Here is a 10044-nt window from a genome sequence, read left to right as displayed (position 1 = left end):
TTTGTGCAAAATTAGCTGCATCTGCAGCAGTGATTACAAAGATTGGTGGATTCAACCTTGCCTGCCTGAAACCTAATTGAAAGAGAAATTCAAGCCCAAAAGCCTAATTTTGGCTGTCGACTGTATGGGACTTTGGAGGAGGGGACAGTCTTCCCGAAAATTGCACTTGCTTTCTGAAGCTCATTTTAGCAGCTCATGAAAACAGTAGAATTTAACTGAATGAACTATTCACCCGCTCTCCATGTAACTCCAGCTGGTATGAAAGGAGAGCAGGCATGCCAGCTGTGGTCTGCAGAGCGTCACAAACCTAAGCTACCTTACAGCAGATGAGCAAATAAAGTATGGTGTTGTACAGTACAAGGATTAACAAGCTTCTAAAGGACAGTTATGGCATTCAGCTTGGAGAACCTGGGTTTTGTTTTGTTTTTTTGGTCGTTACTTTTAAATAATCTTTATGTCTAGCAGTTCTACAGGGTCTCTGGATTCACTAATTCCTATTTAGACAGTTCTAGGTTAAGCTATATGTTTTGCCTGCAAGGCATCACCTCCTTTCAGAGCTCCAGATCTTTTTCCTATATTGTGAGTAAAATCTACTAACCTTATGAGGGACTCCTCTGTGCTACAGAAGTTGGGGCATTTTTAAGGGAACAAGGGGAGGAGGCGCAGAACTTTGTCCTGATGGTTTAGAAATACTTACCATGTCCTGATCAACACGTCACCTGTTGACTAAAGCTACCTCCACCTTTTACACCTTTCATTTTGTGTAAATTGGAGCTATTAAATTTACTGTTCCTGCTGGTTTGGGTTGCTCAGTGCCTCCCATTTTCTCAAGCTGATATTTCATGTCTTTGTTCCTAATGATCTCCATGACTGCAGAGAGAGGGTGTTTCTTGAAACTAAGTGTGCTTTTCAAAGTGGATGATCTCTTCTTGACAAAGCCATTTTCCTTACTGGTGCAAGCCAAAGTTGAGCAAAGTATGTCTGTAAAGGAATAAACTTGGAACTGGCGACATGCTACGAAATGGTATTTGGGAAGCATTGTTTGAAGCTAAACTAGTATTTGCTCAGCCGTCTTCATGCCATTCTTTTGCTGTGTTCATGAGTGCAGGGTGTGAGGTTTTAATCTCCCCCAGCTAAGTCAATAAGAACTTATGAAACTCCTAGCTTTTTAGGTCAGATGAGTGTTTAGGAAGGGCGGCTCTCAGTATAGTCTAGTAAACCAATATATATAGTAAACCAAACAATTATATATACATTCAAAGTTACTTTTAGTGTTTGAAAAAATATCTTCTCCAACCAGCGATGTCATTAGCCAATGACAGATGTTAACCAGTCACACAACATGAATAAGGAATAAGAGTCAAATGAACTCTTTGTAAAACCATCAATCTCTAAAAACATCATGCAAGTCTATAAATACTTGCAGAAATTGGAATCAGTCTGAGAGGTATTTGGGAGCAAAAGAAGGCCTTTGCAGAAAAGGTCAGGGAAAAATGATTAAATCTTTTAGATGCTATGTGGAAAAAACTGTGGGATAGGGGGGTGGGGGTGGAGGGAAGAGAAGGCATGCTGAAGTGTGAACCAGGAGCAAAATAACATTCTGTATTTCTATGTTTATAGGCTTTATAATGGCAGCGTTTACCTTTCTTTACTCTCACGTTGGTGTAGTTTACTATATTAATGCAGGGCTTTTCTGTTTTCATATGTTCCTTTTTTTGTTGCAATGCCCAGGTGTTTTGCATGCTTGTAGGAAACCCGTAAGGATATTGTTGGTTAGTAGACTTGCTCTGGGAAAGTTTCTGAGGTTCTGTAGGACATCATCATTGGTCACTGTGCTCATGTGGCAGGGGGGAACCTTAGAAAGCTGCTTTCTGATCATACGCTCTCTGAGCTGCTCGTTGTTTCTCATGGTGTGCTGACCCCTGCGGTTTCCCAAAATGAAGACCCTTGGCTGTGGAGCAGTGGCTGTGTCTGCACTCAAATCTATCTGCAAGGTGGAAGACTCTGGGCACTTTCTTAGGAGAGCATAGCGGAGGGGAGATAAGCCTGGACTTAGTCTGACTGGTGCAGGTCTGAAATGATGGTCTGGACAGACGGGATGCTGGGGACAGGCAGCTTTGAGTCCAAAGCTGGAATTGTGATAGCTGTGTGTCATCTGTGGCTGAGCAGGGTTCAGAAGGACTTTTGGAAGAGGAAGGAGATGCTGTCTTTACAAGCGTGTAAATATGTTGAGATTCTGCTTTTAAATATGCGTACTGAAAATGGCATGAGGAATGTCTATATGAAGGATAGCGGTTCTTAAATATGACCACCATGGTCTTCATGTGAGTTCACTGTGTGGAAAATATCCGTTACACTTTGTGGCTTCTGGGGAGAAAAGGAAAAACAAACAAACAAAAAAAAACAGGCCTCAGCAGACAGCTTGGACTTACTGCTCTACTAACTCTTGCTTAAAAGGTATTCCTACTATTTTGAGTAGCTTTATTGTTTTATATTCCTGACAGTGTCGGCTGCTCAGTGAAGATTTACTGCGCACTGTATGTCTTTCTCTTTACTTGGAGATGACAGAAGCCTTTTAATGCTTGCTTCTCAAAGATGTGCCAGGCTCTAGGTCCAACTGTGTAAACACCTTGAAAAGCCAGATCTCTGGCCAGTGCTCAAGCAAACGTTTTGAGCTGACTGTGGTTTCCGGCCAAGCTAACAGCTCCCCGCCTCCCGCCACCTTCCTTGTGCCAGCACAAGGGCTCGTTGGACCCTTCTGTGAACTGGTCTAACCTGGGAGCAATGGGGAAAAGAGGAGTGGACCACCCTAGCGTTCCCGGCATAGCGAGCAGTGGTCGGCTGGCTTCACTGCCCTGGGAACCGCAGACTCAGGTATGGGGAACGTAACAGACTTGATGCATGCAACTGCCTCTGTGCTCCCCGTTCCACTTTTGCAACGTTCACTAGATTTCAGAGGTAATTTTTTAAAAATATAAATGTAATAAACATAAAAATGCTTCTATGTTCATAGCACTAAAGAAAAACACAAGGAACTTTGAGCTAAAGCAGACTTCTGTATGTGCAAGTTAACTTTTGCACAAAACCTCATTGCTCAAATATTTACAGAGTGTATGCTGTTGTTAGAGCATATATATATATATATTTGTATGTATATCTGTTAAGTCTGGTTCCTTCAAGCAATGGGATCTGGTTACTTTAACTGTTCTGAAAATAATTTCAGAAATTACTGCATGAGGCTTTCGAAATTCTTATGTGCGTGCTCAGTTCTTGTAGTCAGGGTGGATGAGACAGCTGAATAGGGTTTATCTCCCGCTTTGCAGCCCAGGGTATGCCGCGACTGTCGGAGTGATTTATTTATACATTCCAGTTCCCCCATATTCCCGCTCCTGGGCTTCCCGTGTGCGCTCGTGTTTCCTCGTGGGGTTGCGGGCAGCGGCTCGGGGCTGCGCAGCGGGCCGGTCCCTGGGGGCCTGCGTGCCGGGGGGGCTGCGGCTTTGTCATCGGTGGGGCAGCACGTTCCCCTCCAAGGCCTAAAGGTCGCAAGCGAGGATCTCGGCTGCCACCGCGTTTCAGCGAAGCTCCAGCCGCGCCGGGGCCCTCCCGCAGCCGCGGAGCAGAGCCTCGCCGGCTCCTTCAGCAAAACGAGGGAGAAGCGGCAGATCGGTTCTGCCCGGTTTCTGGCAGCTCCCCCAAGGGCGTCCAAGCCTCTCCTCCTGCCCCACCTCCAGTGCTGCTCCTCCCTTCGCTCGTTTACTCAAGTGCTGCGTGGGGAGACCTGTGCTCGTGCCAGCTCCCGAGGGTCGCGCTGGGGCAGCGCACGGTGCACGGCGCAAGCAGGCGCGGTATCGGGCTGGCAGCCGGCATCGCGGGAAGGTCCCTGCGGGTGGTGCTGTCCTCCACCTTTATGAAAATCGCATCCTTGGCTCCTAAAATCGCTTGCGGGGTGGAGCTGGTTGTATGAGCAGCCCCCAGGCTACCAGCGCGAAAGCTCGGGCACCGGAGACCTCTGTCGGCACATACTAATACCAGGATTTTTTCTCAGGCTGATGCAATTCTTGATTACTTTTAAAAGCTAGATAGGAATAACTGGCGTTGTTGGATCCTTTCTGCTTGTGTGATAATCACAAATGGCTTGCTCTTGTGTCCTTAGTCTGTGGAGGAAACACCATCTTGCTGCTAAACACATCTGGATCCATGTGCTTGTGTGGGTGCTCAGCGAATGGAGCGTGTTTACTGAGCTCACCTCAGTCTTTCTGGTCTGCTCTGTTGCTTTTAGCAAGCCCAGAGTGTCTGAGTTGTGCAGCTTGCCAGCATCAGTCTGGAGCAGGCCCTGGTTAGTAGTTAAAATGTACGGCCTGGCCTTCAGACCTGCTCACTGCCTGATGCACTGCTGCTTTTGAGAGTGCCCTCGTAATAATTTTCAGAGCTTGACATCTAAGTGCCGCTTAAACTCATTATACACACGTTCCTTTATAAACAATTTATGTTATTCTGTGACTGACATGCTTAATAACTTTGCGTTATAATCCTCAGGTGCTGGTAGCATTTTTGCCAGAGAATATCAAAATATAAATGCCTGGTTTTGGCTGCTTGTCTTCCCCCCCCCCCCCTCGTTTTTAGGAATTAAGGTTTTCTTCTTTTATGTCAAGAAAGTAGCCCTAAAGAGACAGATATTTTTTTTCCATGCTTCCAGTGGTGTTATTTCAGTAATCTTATTATATTGCTTATAAGTAGATCAGCTGATGAAAGAGAATATAAGCACCTAACATGACTGGAGGGTATCTAACAAGCTGTGTAATCGGATACTGATAGCTGGGACATGGTGTGAGAAACTGAGTAAGATTTCTGGTTTCTTACAAGGATTGCATAAGGCTGGTTTTTCCAAGAAGGATTAAATCTTAAATGTAGATTTTTTTTTTTTTTTAAAGCTCTTTCAGTGGGTACCTGACAGTTGTCCAAATGGACAGAGGTGGCTTAAGCTTTTTGGTGACGCAAGCAAAATGGAATTTGAGTTTAATTGAATTAAGAGTTTATTTTGTCCACACCCGAGCAATGGTGAAACTCGATGTACAGGTATTAGTCTAGGAAAGTTTGTTTTGGTATGAGGGGAGAAGGCTTTAGAGGATGGTAAGTGGGAAGCAGAGACCTTTCTTCTCCTGATTTTGCTGGGAGGATGGGGCATTTCCCTTAGGGATTTCATACTGTAAAGAGAGCTGTAGCACAAGCTGTGATGGAAGAACAAGTCCGCACTGAGCAGCCAAGGCACACAAATGACACGCTTGGATTGTAGGTGGCTGCTTTTCCCTGGGCAAGTTACTCTACAACAGAGATGCAATAGCTCCTTTCTCACCTGCTCCTACATGGAAATCACCGTAGAGCACCCTGCACCACCAACAGCTCCTCAGTAGGGTTTGCCAAGCAGGAACGGCATGGTGTCCTGTGGTGCTTGGGAGCCACGAGGGCGAGGGAAGGTGGTAACGGGAGCGCTTATGGCAGTGTGCAGCGCCACGGGCCCTGAGCTGCCCCTGCAGAGCCCCAGCGCTGGAGCCCACCTGCAGCCCGGCTCTTGCTGCTCTGCCGGCTTCCAGCAACTGGCTGGAGCTGGTGGCATCTACAGGCAGCTCTGAGCTCCTGCATAGCCCTGTGCCGGTGAGGTTACATGGGATGGAGCTGGTGTGTGTGTCTTCCCCCGCCAGCTGAAAATGCAGCCATAGCAAGCTTGGTTTCCTCCGCACCTATCCTGCTGGATAAAACTGTTTGATTTCCATTAGTGCCCATGAAAGGGGAATGGGGTACAAAGAAGTCTGTAGGACAGCCAACATCTTTTAGCCTTTTTTTTTTTTTTTTTTTTAATAATCATGGAAGTTGAATTGATTCTGAAGAAGCGATTCTACTTTGATTGAAAAAAAAATTCTAAGGACTGAGGCTGAATTCCTGGCCAAAGCACAACACTGGGAGGAGCCGGGTTCAAGTCACTCTTTAATTCTCTTTTTGGCCAGGTGGATTTCCACTTCCTTGTACCAAGTGGAGTGAGCTTGTCCCAGGTGTGGGTCCAGGGCCGTCTCTGGCTCCAGCTCCCCATGAGTAACTGGTTACGGTTTGAAAGGTTTCAGTTTAGATTCCTGTAGAGGAAAAAGCATGTCTATTAAATATGCAAACTTCTCTTAGCTAAACAGAATTCTTTTTTAGGCTATTATCCTGGTTTCTACCCTGTTATTCTGCTTTTTAATGTGTCCATTATGATTTTAATCAGTCAGCTCTGATTGGGAAGGACCGTACTGCTCATGCTGTACCTTTAGCCACGGTAATAAGAACAATAATGAGGAGACAGGGGCAGCATTACAGGGAAGAGATTCACAACAGCTGTTCAGCGACATTTATCCTCTTTTATTAGGTTAAGTGTTTCTGTCTGTTTTTGTACTGCTTTGTGTTGCTGAATTGCAGGAACTAGTTGGTCCCTCCTTTTTGGAGACTGAGTCTGCAAATCAGGAGCATCACTGCATAAGTCAGAGGTTTTATGCTGTGTTAGGTTGGTCTGGGCTCCAGGAAAACGTATGTTCCCTGTGGGTCGTGTCCCCCCCCACCACCCCGCTTTTGATGTGGCTGAGGCAACCTGAGAACCCTTTCCCTCTGTTAAACTGTTGCTGAAATGTGGCCAATGTGTGTTTTTAGCTCATTTAAAGGGGAAAGCCATGCAAGGAATAAAGTTTAAATGCATTTGCCAGATGTTAGTTTTGATGCTCTCTTTAGGAGAAGCTACATCAAAGCCTTTCTAATTTTGTATGTTTTTAATTAGCACCAGGCAGCTTTGTCACTGGCACTTGACTATCAGCTGCTGCAGTTTGTCTGCAACAAGCAGGAGCCTGTTGAGATGCAAGAAGACATGTGCTGCTACGCGAAGGATGGGGAAGGGCTGATCTGCGTTACACAGCACAACGGATGCTGTGCTGTTGTACTGCGCATTGAAAATCTTCAGCACCCGGAGTATTGCTCAGTTGTGCAGCTATTAGATCTCTGGTGTGGATTTTTAGCTAATATGCTTTCCTGTGAGCTATCACGTGGTGTATCCTACTACATTCAGCTCACAGTTAAGACCTGTCTTTTCCCTGAAAGCCTGGAGATAATTGGGTAAAACATTAAGCTGAGGTCTGCCTGTTGGTATTTAATAATGAAGGAAAGAAACTTGGAGAAAGTGTGTAACTTTGGATATGCTCACCTGCAGTTTATACGTGCTTGTCAGCAGTGAGGTGGAAATAGTGTCTGGCTACAGACCAGTGCCCAGATCTTTGGAAAGGTCTCTATACATATTGATTATAGCACTATAATCTGGATGCAAGTTTTCTGACAGGCAGCCAGGCCAATTAAAAGGAGGAAGCTATGGTTGCACGTTCACCTGAACTCTGAGCAGGCGGCAGAAGTCCTTTGCCTTTAGGACACAACATTGTCACCTTGTGTAATTGGTAACTTAAGCAGGTCAAGGCTGGCAAACGTGACTGGGGGTAACTGAGTGCTCAAGACAATAGGACACTAGTGCTTTTGCAAGCCCTTGGGGAAACATGCTGGATTTGGATGCCTGAAAATGGGTTTGGTGCCTGTGCTCAAGAGCAATTCAGAGCAGCCGGCTGCTGCAGCCAGGCACCTTGTGTGCAGCTGACAGATGGACCTGCGACACAGGACCAAGCTCCCTGGCACAGGCGCCTGGGTGTAACACTGCTCCAGCCCATCCCGCATATTTGGCTTTTTCCTTGCATCGAAACCCTGTTGGTGTGTCTGGGTGACACCTTGGTATGTCTGGACATGAGCTGGGCACACTCCTGGTGCTGCGTGGCACTGCAGCACGCAAAGTGGCAGCCCCTTTGTGGCAGAAAATACCCGCAACTGCCGCCTTCTTGGGTCAGAAGGGACTGCGTCCTGCAAAACCCTGGCCGCAATGGCTACTAAATTATGCCTCCATATGGGCAATGTCTTGTTTGTACATGCTGTCCATGTTGCTATCTAGTCTCTTAACGGGCCGACTGCTTTCAGGCGTTTTGGGGAGACAAAGCTATCTTTTCCCCTTTTGGGAAGCCAAGGGCACTGCTGTTGTCAGTGACTTTGCAAGGCGATGGTGATATGGGGTCTCGCATAGTATGGAAACTGGCCTTCAGTCTTTCCTCCTTGCTCTTTAGCTCTGGACTCAGAGCCTCCAGTCGTGGCACTGTGGCCACTGGTGACGAGCTGGTGGGAGAGGAACGTCGCAGCAGCCCAAACCTCAGCCACAACTTGCTCAGTTCTGGCGGGAGTTTTTATCCAGACAGTTTGTCAGGCATATGAGCTGATCATGATTCAAATTTTTGAAGAAAGAGAGACTTAAACAGTTTCGTTATGTCTTTTTGAGTCAGATTGCTGCTTTCTGTGACTTAAGTCTAGTCTTCCAGAAAACACTTTGGGAAGGGTGGGAAGGAGACAACAGACAGTGAAATTTATTTCAATTTTTCCTCATTTGTTGAAAAGAGATCCTAATTTTACAAGCCTTACAGTAGCTATAAAAGGCACAGACTTTTTTCTCATTTTTATCTCATCTGTAATATAATTGGCTTTGGTTGCCAACATCTAAGGAGCAAATGCGGTAATGGTGTTAGACTGTGAGATATGCTGTGCCAGGTCATTTTAAGGGTCTGTGGATATTTGACGATGGAAGGAGGAAGCAGAAGCAAGAAAAGCAACCATCAAAACCCTGTACAGGGATCTGAGGTAAAACAAAAACTGTACTGTCTTCTTCCAGACCTCATTTATTTGCTTTCCCAGGCATAACATTGCCTTTCTGTTACTGGAGTGGGTGACTTACCCAACACATACTTAGATCCTTTCTAATGTTCTAATTCTTACTTGCTTCTTCTTTATGCCCCCTAAAAATGTGCTTTAAATAGGAAATATATATTTGGCAATATTCAGTGCTTTGATGGAAATGTTCTTTTTTTTTTTTCACGTTTCTTTCTGGTCTGATCTGATTCAAAATCAAAGAGCCCCAGGTTTCATTAATATGTGTGGGGGGGGGAACCCTTTTAAGACTTCAGATTCTCTTAACAGTAGTTCTCCTGACTGCTGCTTTGTTGCTATGGCGATTGCTAGTCCATTTAAGCCACTTTAAAATGGTAATGACGAATAAGAAAAACATTCATAACAATGTCATTAGCATAGCTATTTCTGTGTGCTTCACAAGATTAGGAAATGGTCAAATTCAGGTGAATAATAGGCTGATTTATATTCAATTTTTATGGACCTCTGATGACTCAATGGGAAACATCTGATGCAAGCTCCTGTCAAACACATCAATTCAGAATCAGTGGTGATGAAGCTACTGGACTTCTATGATGTTCCCTCACAGCAGAATAAAACACCTTGAACTAATTAAAATGCCTTTAGGGACATACTACATCAAACCCTTGCTCTGTGAAGAATCTGGCCCTACTGCTGTGGTATCTCGGAAGACAAACCTCTGAAGATTTTAAATTGGTTCCCAAACTTTTTGGACTAATCAACGTCCCACAACCAGAAAACTTTCTAGCAGAACTCCATGTACCTTCACCATCTGCATTTAAGCTGAAGCTCTGAAGGGCAATACTGTGCTTGTGAACCAATGGCTTGAATTAGGAAGCTAAGCGGAGGGTTTGAGGGGCTGCAGGAGACGTAAAGTACAGGGCTTGAAGGGAGAGTAGACAGCGCAAAACCCCAAGCACTTACCATAGGAGGCGTCTCCACCTGTCAAGACATGTGTCTGTGCTAGGAGACAGTGAAAGACATCCATAACGCTAGCGTGAGAAGCGGTTGATTAATTTTATTGGGCTGATGGCTGTGGAGGATGCCAACACCAACGGTCTCCAGCCAGACTGAGCCAGAAGCAGGAGAGGAGCCTTCACACAGCAGTGAGGGAAGCTAAGGTCATCCATGCGGACATGTGTTTCTCTTAGTCTTTTGGCAACTGTTTCAAAATATCATAATAGCATATTTAACTCTTTATTTTTAGAGAATAAAGTAAATGTATTTCTTCTCCTTAAGCCT

The sequence above is a fragment of the Apteryx mantelli genome, chromosome 1 (assembly GCF_036417845.1).
Source record: "Apteryx mantelli isolate bAptMan1 chromosome 1, bAptMan1.hap1, whole genome shotgun sequence".
NCBI classification, from domain to species: Eukaryota; Metazoa; Chordata; class Aves; order Apterygiformes; family Apterygidae; genus Apteryx; species Apteryx mantelli.
This window is presented reverse-complemented; position numbering follows the sequence as displayed.